This window comes from Nelumbo nucifera, chromosome 1 (genome assembly GCF_055504915.1).
Source record: "Nelumbo nucifera cultivar China Antique chromosome 1, China Antique-T2T, whole genome shotgun sequence".
Classification (NCBI taxonomy): Eukaryota; Viridiplantae; Streptophyta; class Magnoliopsida; order Proteales; family Nelumbonaceae; genus Nelumbo; species Nelumbo nucifera.
In genome coordinates this window covers 126398474-126410110 of record NC_142649.1, presented here as the reverse complement: position 1 = coordinate 126410110, position 11637 = coordinate 126398474, and the positions used below count along the sequence as shown (strand labels likewise).

At 39.2% G+C, this 11637-nt stretch overlaps 1 long non-coding RNA gene across 3 annotated transcripts; it reads right to left on the bottom strand.

Annotated features, from left to right (window-relative positions):
* Nucleotides 1–332: 332 nt before the first annotated feature.
* On the bottom strand, nucleotides 333–8778 carry LOC104613132 (uncharacterized). Of its 3 annotated transcripts, none has more exons than XR_016080109.1 (8): nucleotides 8294–8778; nucleotides 5633–5724; nucleotides 5395–5539; nucleotides 4594–4626; nucleotides 2212–2343; nucleotides 2002–2073; nucleotides 625–669; nucleotides 333–497 (listed from the first exon to the last, which is right to left on the bottom strand). It is a non-coding gene; the product is annotated as an uncharacterized LOC104613132 (long non-coding RNA). The 3 variants fall into 3 exon arrangements; XR_016080108.1 differs by having other exon boundaries at nucleotides 5614–5724; nucleotides 8294–8776; XR_016080107.1 differs by having other exon boundaries at nucleotides 5667–5724; nucleotides 8294–8768.
* Between the last annotated feature and the right edge of the window lie 2859 nt (nucleotides 8779–11637).

Sequence of the window (11637 nt, the reverse complement as noted above, 5' to 3'; positions counted from 1 at the left end):
GTTCAAATTGCTCTAAAGTGGCAGTCACACTGAGCCGCCGACTTAGCATTAATCAAGCGGCGGTTTAGACCGCCAGCTTAGATACCAAAAGACCATCGCCTTAGATTTCTGTCAAACTCCCTCATGTTCTTAAGTGGCGGTCCGAACCGCCAGCTTATATGCTAAATGACCGCCGCCTTATGTGTTGTGGCTAAACCAGCAGTTTCATGACCACCGGCTTAGATCTTTTCTTTTTATTTTTATTTATACTAGGATAATTCTAACATCTTTTGGTCATGTTGATAGCTAAGCCAACGGACATGACCATCGACATACCCACTTAATTGCAGCAATTTTGTGGTACCTGAACTATTTATTATTATAATATTCAAAGCAAATTGTTTAAATACAATATCCAATTGATGTATAAAAGTACAACAAATTAAAAAAAAAAATCCAATTTCCAGGATTATGTAACATGCCTTCCAATGAAAATCCATTTAACATGATGGTTGAACCTGCAAATCATACCATATAAATTGTTAGAGAATGGATTATGTTTATCAATAAAAAATTGGTCAATGCTCAAAATACAAGATCAAGTAAAATGAAGTGAAAATCTTTAAAATAATATTGTTTTCTCACTTTGTAAGGGCTGACTTTGGCCAACTTGGATATTTGACACTTGAGCTGCAAAAGAATGTCAACTTAAATTATTTATAAGATCAAAATTAACTGATGACAATTAAAAAAAATGCAACTAAACAATTTTAGAAAATGAATTACATGCATAGAATGAGACATGTTGAATTGAGTGTTAAATCATCCTTGAAAAATTGAGTAGAGCATTCCTACGTCCATTCTCTTCTGTATAAGATGGGGACAGCATCATTTTACTACTATTTGACTTTCTCCCAAACAAACATGATAAAGTCAAACATGAAAGCAAAAATAAATCAAAATTTAAATGGCCTATTTGGGTTATCATGCATTTATTCTAATGCAAATGAAATTATCAATGCAACCAACAAAATGAACCTATAGTATTTTCGGCAGTCAGAGAAATGAGGTGGGCTATTCGGAATTTGGGGTGGTTCAAATAGAAGACCATTGTCGTGTTGGCTGCATGTTGTTTTGGGCATGTCCAGTCCAAAGTACAAAGTCTAGACTGGCCCATGTCCACGATATGTTGCTGTAACCAACCCATCAAAATGTAGTTCAGTTCAGTTAAGCCCATCAAATTCCCATCCTATTCCTTGTTATTGTATCAGAAACTTCAATCCTTTATCTAAATTTTACGTCAGCCACCTTGTCCACCTCCACCCTTGCCAAATGTAGTTAATGTAGCCTCCTTATTTTATCATACGTCATGAACAACTCTTGTCACCAAACAAAATATTCATATTTGAAGTTGTAAACATAGACATCGTAAACTTTTCACCTTCCATAAAAAGACCCTGAACATTTAGTGATCAGGTCTCTTTTATTTGGACCTCCTCTTCAGGGTGAGGGGAATCTTGATCCAAATTCTACGCACTACCTCACTAAGCCCCCTCTTCATGTTCCGCCATCTAATGGGTCTCATGAAAGGGACAACTCCTATACCTCCTAACCCCCCCCCCCAAAGCTACTCCAATTTCTAATAATGTAATCAGGTTTGACTTCCCTATTTTCTCCTCTACATTTCTAATTTTCTTCTTCACCACTCCTCTCCTCTCCTCATGCACCATGCAAATATCTTCTCCGGATGCAAACATCTCCAACAATTCAACTAGGCCTCTCAACAACCACAGCCACATTGGTGGAGTCTCTTAGCAGATTATGAAGCCTCTTTACATTCTCAATATTCTTGGCATATAACTTCTCAGAAGATCCTTTTTAAAAGATTCCCTGTAGGATTCTGTGTTCATCATGGACAAGGTATCATGATTTAATAGTTTTAATCAGGAACACTTTGGAAGATCCATGTATAAAATCAAACACCAGAAGGTATATAATTAATCCAGAAAGAGAAGACCGTACTTGTAAAGAATAATCTGAAAAGGCTCCAGGAAATTGTTCAGCCAAAATCTCCATAGCAGCAAGAAATACAACCTAAGAAAAAAACCGACCACAATGGATTTTATTGGAAATAAGAACAATCAAGCTATAAAACATTCCTAATTATATTGATAAAAAAAAACATTCCCAATTATACTAAAAACAAAAAGATGTAAAACGGAATATAAAAACCTCTTTTCCCATCTATGGAGAGATTATAGCATAAACATTTGAGTCTTCCAGTCTTATACGATCTTTCCCTGTCCCCACATGTGGTTCCCATTACAAAAGGTACACTAACTTTGCAGTACAGCTCTGCATTGCCTGCAATCAAAGAAAAAGAAAAGATCTCAACTCAACTCAGCCTTAATCCTAACTATTTGATCTCAGCAAAATGAATTCTGTCCTACTTCAAAAAGGGGGGAAAAGAAAAGGAAAAAACAGTAAAAATTAAAAATAGCATCAAATAGCTTTTATTTTTCTTCAAATAGCTAAAGTACAGAATATTCAAAAACAGTTTGACCCAAGTAGATTCACTACTACATTTTTCTTTCCCCTTTTTTCCTGTGATCAATGGGCCATGGCTACCATTCAATAATTTACAAATAGCCTCCTAGCCATCACATTCTCTTGGATAGGCACATGGCTGATCACATGGTATGGGGTTCCCAACTGCATTAAAACAAATCAGCACTTCTTTCACATCCTTCATGACCCAAACCTTCCACCATCCTAGCAGCACTAATCTTTCACTCTGCCTAGTAGAGGTGTCATAAAATTCAACTCTGATGGCAGTAGGCGGTAACATGGGAACTCTAGGTCCTTCTGGAACGGAGGAGGGAGTGTAGAGACAAAAATGTAGTAGAGAAATGTTTTCAGGCCCAATAGGCACTGGGAACTCCCTAAGAACTCCCTAAGGATCTGATTAAACTAAAAACTGTTCCATTACTATTACTTATTATCTTCCTAAAGAATAAAAACAAAATATTAATGGGGCTTGCAAAGCTTGTCTGCTGGCTACTGATCATTGAGATTCTTCTAGGCCCCAATGTATGTTATAATCCCTTAACTTAGAAAATGTTTAAAATCACTTTCCCTTTCCAAATCAGAAAATGCATATGAATAAGGAAAACATTCACAAATGGAAAAACTTTGGCATCATTTATCTTCATAGCATTTCAAATTAAATATGTTTGAGTATTCTTCCTTGTGGTTCATTCCCTTGGCACCCCCAACCTATTCTCTGAAATTGATACTGAGTAGCTAGATCCCTTGGCAATTGAGGCCAAGAAGAAGAAGGATAACAAAGAAGGAAAGAAAAAGAGAAGGAATGGAACCAGAAATAAGGATCAAACTGATATCAGTCCTGGTCAGGATTTTCCACCTCTGCCTTGTCATGGTATACAATCAAAAGCTAGTCCTGGTGTACATGTGGAACATCCCAAGTGTGTGGAGGGTTTGGGTGTTAGTCATCCATTGGATGTAGGGGTAGGGACTGGACCATCTTATACATCAGAGTCTGAGCTATCTACTCCTTCAGCTAAGGGCACTTCCCTAGCAAAATTTGTAAAACATGTTCTTGTAGCTACTGCTGCTGCCACAACAGCAGCTGTTGTTGCATCTTCAATGGTAGTTGCTGCAGCCATATCAAACTCAGAAACAAACCTTGGAGTTACTGTAACAGCAGAAGCCACTGCTACTGCAGCTTTCAACAACTGCAGCCATGTCAACAACTGCTGCTACTACTGCTGCAGCTGTAGTAGCAACAACAGCTGCCTAACTGCAGCTGTCAGGAACTACAACTCTCAGAAAGATGGTGTTGCAGATAGAACAGCGAATGAACCACAAGGAATTTGGGTCCTATGTTTTTAGTATTCTTCCTTCCCCATGTTTGTCAAGTATTAAACAGAAAACCCACTATCACCCTAGAATTCAAAAGGGGTTTTGTGAAAAGATGGAAGGTTATCACTTCCCACTAATGTCGAATGATTGAAAACATTAATTCTTAGAGTTCTTTCGGATTTGTAGATTTAACAATATTTAATGAAGCCAACATAATTTCCTTGTTGATAGTTTAGCAAGAGCTGGAGTCAATTGTCAAGGGCTCATTTGGGAAATGCCTGAGGCAAGGGTTCAAGTATAGGCAGTTATATTTTTGTACAAATTTCTGTGGTAGCTGTCTTTGTACCTCCCCTGCTATCTCTTTTGGACAGCTAGGATTCTTTACATATTAATAAAATTCTGTTATTCATCAAAAAATAAATAAAGGAAAGAAAGAAAGAAAAAAGAAGATGACTCATAGACATACTTTAAGCATTCAGTTTTAGTATCTTATCAAATGTAAACATGCTTCTTGGGATAGTCCAAAATACGGTCCCACTATACTACCCTTAAGAAAACAGATCAAACAAAAATTCTGAAAAATCTGAAACATCACTTAAGTGTTCACTGATCTAACAATGGATATAACATTAAACAAAATTTGAAAAATCCATAGCTTGGCCACTTGAAATGGTCATGTAATGAAAAACAATAGCCATTAAAAAACCAGATTGAAAAGCTCTTCAAAGATACCTGCTCAATAATGGCAAAGTAATGTGAATTAGCCTGCAAAAGAGAACCCACATATTAAACAAGATAAACTTCCTTGAAGAAAATATTTTAGGACACATAATTATTAAACAAGATAAACCACAAAAAAAAGGATCATGAAAAGCACATCCTTATTGGAGAGCAAGAGATCAAGAAGTAATGAAATTTTATAAATAACTAGAAAATGAGACTAATATAGAAGATATCAACAACCTAAGAGGATCCCCTTGCTGATGGACTTGATACCAAAAAAAAAAAAAAAAAAAAACTAGAGAAAAGTTCAGGAAGATTGATCTTCTTTCAGACTATGTTTTGGTCTATTCATTCATATGTAACGACATTAGCTATGATCATCTCAAAATTTCTAAACTCTTATACAAGATACTTAAAATGCTTTTTCTTATTGATTTAGGGCTTTTAAAATGAAAATTAGGTGGTTGAACATATATTTTAACCAGATAAGTAGAAAGAATTGATATGAAGAACACTTATCTGGTAAACCCATCACCATATAAACCCGATACCCTCCCTAATCATATATTAAAATTAAAAAACATTGTAACCTCAAGAACTTCCCTAAGATAACAGCAGTGGCACAAATTATAATAGCTTTTGATGCTTAAGACTTGTTTTCATTCTTGACATTAAATGTCGCTTGATTTGCATTATTAATTTAAAAAGTTTTGAACAAAGGCACAACATTTGGAGCTCAAAAGCCTCAACCAGCTATCTTTTCCGGTTTGATGAAGAAACAATTAATTTCCCACTTGGGATATGAGTTACCATCCAATACGGCATTTGCAATATCGGTAGCCTCAGCACGAGTTGTTCTCAGGTTATCAGTCATACTGTCCACAACTCGGGTAACAACTGCAGGTTTTCCAGCCATGTTGCACTTGTAGATAGCAGATTTTTGAAATAAGTAAACCTGATCACAATTCAGGAAGGATAAGTATCATATCCAGGTTAGTTCCAATGGTTAGAATAGCAAATAACTAATACCAGATGGTTAACCAACAACCAGTGTTCAATGGGTTAGCAGATTTAGAATGTACCAATAATAGCAGAGTTCTTTATCATGCAAACTACATCTTCCCCCTTCAGTTCAGAAACCTGCAATGAAAGACACAAGTTTACAAATTCAGATTAGTGTCATTTCCATTAGGCAAAATAATATCTTACTTGAACTTACATACTTTACTGAACTACTTGCTCCTCCACCCAGGCTAATTGCCCCAACAGGTCACACCACCCAAGTTTTTCTGCTTTTCCACTTCTTTTTTCTCCCTTCTTTTTAGCCAGGGGTTAGAGACAAAAGATTTTTAAGTTGGTATATGGACTAAACTTTGAAATGCTAGGACCCTTCATTTAAGTTCATAATACTTTTTGAAGCAGGCTAGGTCTATATGAGATACATGATTTGTAACTCAGGAATTTCAACAGATCAAAGGACCTTCAAATAACCCAGTCAACCTGATCTTTCTTGTAAAAGAACATTAATTAAATATTAATTAGATATATACAACAGAGCAAAGTCACTATCCTTTTCTATAGGATGGCATAAGGGCCACTTAACCCAAACTTTCTTGGCTATTGGTTTCAGGATAGTCCTTTTTGGGTACTTTCTTGGCTATTGATATTTTATTGTTAATTTGGATGGGTAAGATGCTTTACTGGCTAGGTCATCCAAGAGATGGTAGAACAGGTTAAAGAGTTGGGTTATTGGTACATGACAGATACTCTATGATGGACAAACAATTAACAATAAAAAAAGAAAAAAAAAAAAACTAGTTGCTTCCATTGTCATAAACTATGCTGCTCTCTATTAACTTATTGGGATGACGGCCCTATTTTCTGATGCATTGAAAATCTATTTAGCTGTGATGACAAATTGCTTAAGCCTACACTATGAGTTGATCACTGTGATTCACACTACACGAAACTCAAAAACCATCCACCCAAGGACAAGGAGTGCGTTACTGGATAGGACACCTAAATTCTACTTTCCAGATTTTAAAAGAACCCTGATGGAACCTTCCCACAAGAACAGCCGAGGCTTAGTCCTATGACCATCCCTTTGTTTTAAAGCTAAGTAGCCTCTGTATTATGTTCTATTGCAGTGGAATGTTTCATAATGCCATTATTCAGACTGCCACTCCATCCATTTAGCTTGTTAAGCATTCAAACTTTCATGTTTCCCATCTCACCATTTAAATTTATCAGTAAAGTTATTGTATGATGTCTGTATATTCCTATTATTTTGATTGTGATGTATTTCCTCCACTGACTAGTTGCTGCAGAGTTGTGGAACCATTATCTCTCTATGGTGGGTTTGAGCTGGACCATGCCATCATCAGTAAAGGACTTACTATGGTGCTGGGAGATTAAAGGCTTGTCAATATTGGCTAAAGAGGTTTGGAAGACAGTCCCAGTTGGCTAATGGTTAGTTTCTTTCATGGCCAAGGACAATATGGACTGAAAGGGACAACAATAAGTTGTGAAAGGAACCAGCAGTAGAAGCTATCCCAAATCACTACAACATTTGAGCCCAAAACATATGTGTTCTATGTACCCATTGCTTGGCTAAACTATCTGCCAGCAGAAAGTTGATCGCTATGTTTCAGACACCAGAAATGCAGCTGAAATAGGAAGATATTCTAGATAACCACTTTACAAGCTAAGATAAGGCTGAGCCTTCTCCCAAAGTGGGATAACTATGAAAAAACTAAACTAGTCAGATTAAATACACCTTGATACCTTTTTTGGACGGTGCTAATTTATTAGCACAAGTTAGCTTCATTTAAACTGAGAACTAGCTAGAGTGAAATTTCACCATCTTGCATGGGGAGCCACTTAAGATCACGATGGATAGCCGATCCTAGCTATAGAAAAAAAGATCTTAATGTGCTTCATTGTTGAAACAAGTCATATAAGAGCAAGAGATCTTGGCATATAAAATAATTTCTAATTAACTTGTGGAAAATTTTCTGGTTATTTTTGGCAATGCTTATCAGGGTGCCAACTGATGAGGCATATAGAAGAAAATGACTTGATTCTATAAGGATGGCTCTTGTCTTCAAAAGGATTTGCATGCACACTTGTTGCAGCATCAATTACATTAATTTCTATATTATTCTTGTACACACAGAATTTTTTTATGATCACTCATATAAAAATGGTCTATTCCCCCCTCTCTTTTCTTGAGATTTAGTGTTTTAAATATGTGAATCTTGTTCTTCTAAGAGGAGGGATAATGTATGATAGTTACAGATTAATTACAGTCTCTATCTATACTAATATAAATATATGAAGGGAACAAATGCTTGGCTTCTAGAGGAAAAATGACCCAGTACTGTTCTTGGCATTTTATTATTAAGCCTGTGATGCCTACTAAAGAATAGAGAGAGAGAGAGAGGCAGTCTGCACATTTCTAAAATCTCAGATTTGCTAGATACCTCCATAGCACATGCCTCTCTCTGGCAATATATATACATTCATATTACAGTGACCTGAGAGTCTCTAGCTAGCTACCACAGTCAAGAATATAAAGGTACTAATGTCCATCCATACAAAGGTACTTAACTTGGAACTCTAACTTAACTTGAAATTGATAATAGTCAATGACTAGATGGTCGGCTTGTTCTTCAGCGGCAAATTATTAAAAGAAGGGTTAGAAGGTTACCTTTTCTTCTCCTGCTCGAACGAACAGAGGTCGGTGCTTGCTTGGATAGCGCCCAGAAATTTCCCCGTTCTCAAGCACAAAGGGAAACCCTAGCTCGAACTAACAGAGGTCGCCTAGAACGTTACCTTCTCTTCTCTTATCTTGCTCGAACGAACGGAGGTCGTCCAGAAAATCGCACAACCCTAGATTTTCTTCCCAACTTTCTTGCTCGTGAAGAATAACTTGTCTGCACTCTCGGAAGAAGTCTGGTCCGTTGCAGCAGGAGACCTTTCACTCTCACTATAACGTAAAACCCTAAATCACTTTCCCGCCTCTTTTCTCCTCCATTTTTGGAACTACAACTTTACTTCATCGCAAGAATAACTTGTCTTGTAAATTTCTTAGCAAGGTTTTCTATGGACAGAGAGAGAACAGAACTTCTTTTTTTTGGTCGAACAGGAAGAGATTTTTTAACCCGGATTAATTCCGGTTCACGAAAAATCCGCCGAATGTACATTAAAACCGCCGCGCCAGTTTTTAAAATGAATGTAGGCAGCGGTCTTTGAAAATCCGCCACCTAAGATGTCCTTATAGCGGCGGCCACAGCGACCGCCGCTTTGACCGTTTTTCTTGTAGTGGAATAATTACAGAATTAAACCCAAAAAAGAAAATGATAACAAATTGAATGTTCACTTGGCTATATTCTTATGTTGATGATCCTTATTTTTAATGATTAACAACTTTGATTAATCACTATATATCTGAGGTTAGTGGCTGAAAAGTGTAGGGGGTAGAACGTTGCTATTCAACTATCTTTTGAATAAGAGGTAGGGTCCAATTTGTCATACTAAATTAGAAATTGTTATAGGAAAGCATGTCATTGAGAATATAATCAGTGTTTAACTATCTCAATTGCAAAACTGAAATATGCACTATAAAATGCTTGAGAACTTTGAAGTTTCATGCATAACCCTACCTCTTTGGGTAGTTTTTTCTTGTTGTCATAATAACTTATAACTTGATATTTCTACCCTAGACATGAGGGCTCATTTAAGGTGATTCCCTTGTGGCTGAGTAATTTTAGGTTTTTCTTATAATTTGTTTACTAAACATGGGGATTCTAAAAAACTTCTCAGAGGTCTCAACTTCAAGAAGAGATGCCATAGTGTAACAAGTGTTCTGTTCACCGTGCCTACAGCCGCCATTCCAGCGTCCAAGTGTGTGTCATGGGTGGGCTATGCATGTACTTTTGTATGGGGGATTGCCAATGGCAATATTGTAATATTGTAGTATGCTTTTTCACCTTTTTGATGTTTCTTATTGTCACTCCCCCAAAAGCTTAACGTACTCTTTGAGGGGAGGTAGGTAGTCGAATGAGTCATGAGCATGTAAAGGTTAAGCATGAGATCCCCTCGACACTGAACTGTGTGCTTATGCTTGCCATCCATTAATGCAATACAAGTAGTCTTTTCTAATTCGTGTGCCATCTTTGTTGCCTTTTCTTGTGTTGTTGCTTGTTTCTTAGGCTTACTCATCGCATTCGAGTGCCGCACGGGGTCCCAACGACTACCCCCGTGACAGTTGGTATCAGAGCAGGAGCTCCTACACACACTCTGGACCTTGTCCTCGTCCCTACATCAACACAATGAAGAGCAACCGTGGCATTTCCGATGACACACCACATGGGCGGCTTCAAGCCCACGACACTGATGAAGCTCCACTTGACGAACCTACCAAGACACAAGCCCCAAAGGGCCGTACAACTAAATCTAGCAAGCACGACAAATCAGTCGACCAACTAGCTATCGTGGACATGCGCCTCCTACGTTGCGAGGTGACAGTGGGAGAAACCCGAGGTCGGGTTGATGAACTCCACCTCAACCTAGAGACGGTTGAGAATGCAGTGGTAGAGCTAGAAGGACGTTTCATTGGCGCCTTCAGAGACATGCACACCACCATACAGAATTCGGGAGCTGGGCCTTCCCAAAGCAGCCTACAGGGCCTGCTAGACAGATTTCTAGCGCAATTGGATGAGATGAGAGATGAGATGACTCTCCTAAAAAGGGCAGTGGCCAACACACCTAGCACTCCCTCCACCCTAGCTTCCATGAACATCAAGATCCGAGCGCCAACACCTTACTCGGGTGCTCGGGATGCTAGGGAGCTTGACAATTTCTTGTGGCAATTGGAGCAATATTTCTCCGCCACTGGCATCATTGACAACCAAACTTAGGTACATACAGCTACTATGTATTTGACTGATATCGCAATGTTATGGTGGCATAGGTGTTGCCAAGACATTGAACGTGGAACCCGCATCATCGACACCTGGGTTGGATTCAAGCGTGAGATCAAGCGGCAGTTCTACCCAGAAAATGTGGAGTACATGGCGCGCCGAAGAATGAAGAATCTCAGACACCAAGAATCACTACATGACTATGTCAAGGAGTTTTCGGCCTTGACGTTGGAGATTTCTGACATGTCAAACAAGGATCTCCTGTTCAATTTCATGAATGGTCTCAAGCCATGGGCTGAGATCGAACTCCAGCGATGCGGGGTTGAGGACCTCGCCACCGCCATGGCCGTAGCTGAGCAGCTTGTTGATTTGAGAACACCTAAGGAAGATGTGCAAAGACCATCCAGCCCAGGTACCATGAGTCTGAGTGGGGGAGATCAACAATCAACCTCTACGAAGGAGAAGCCAGTGCCCGCGGACAAGCCCTACAATTACCAACATGGGAAGAAGCCACAAGGAGGCCCAAGCTATCAGGGCCACCAATCCACTAGGAGACCTCCTCCTGCGCCTTGTTACCTTTGCAATGGGAAGCATTGGACGAGTGACTGTCCAACCCGAAAGAAAATAACTGCCCTCATCGCCAAACTCAGCGACAGTGAAGAGAGCGATGAGGAGAAACCCCCAGCGACGCCAAGAGTAGGCGCTCTCCAACTCATCAACGCCATGGTCAAGAAAGAGGTCACATTCAAGCGGCCCACCAAAGCCCACAAGGGGCTGAGTTATGTAGACATCACCCTCGGCGGGAGGCCGACCCAAGCCTTGGTGGACATTGGGGCCACCCACAACTTCATTTTGCTTGCGGAGGCAAAGCGACTCGGCTTGACCACCACCAAACAAATTAGGTGGGTCAAGGCTGTCAACTCCGGGGCCAAAGCAATAGAGGGCACGGCCCGTGGAGTAGAACTCTGAGTTGGACCATGGAAAGGACCCATCAATCTATCTGTGGTTCCCTTAGATGATTTTCAAGTTGTTCTTGGAGTGGAGTTCCTCACGCAGGCGGAAGCAGCACTTATGCCACACATCAACAGTTTGCTTATCCTGGACGAACACTCCCCTTGCATGGTTCCTG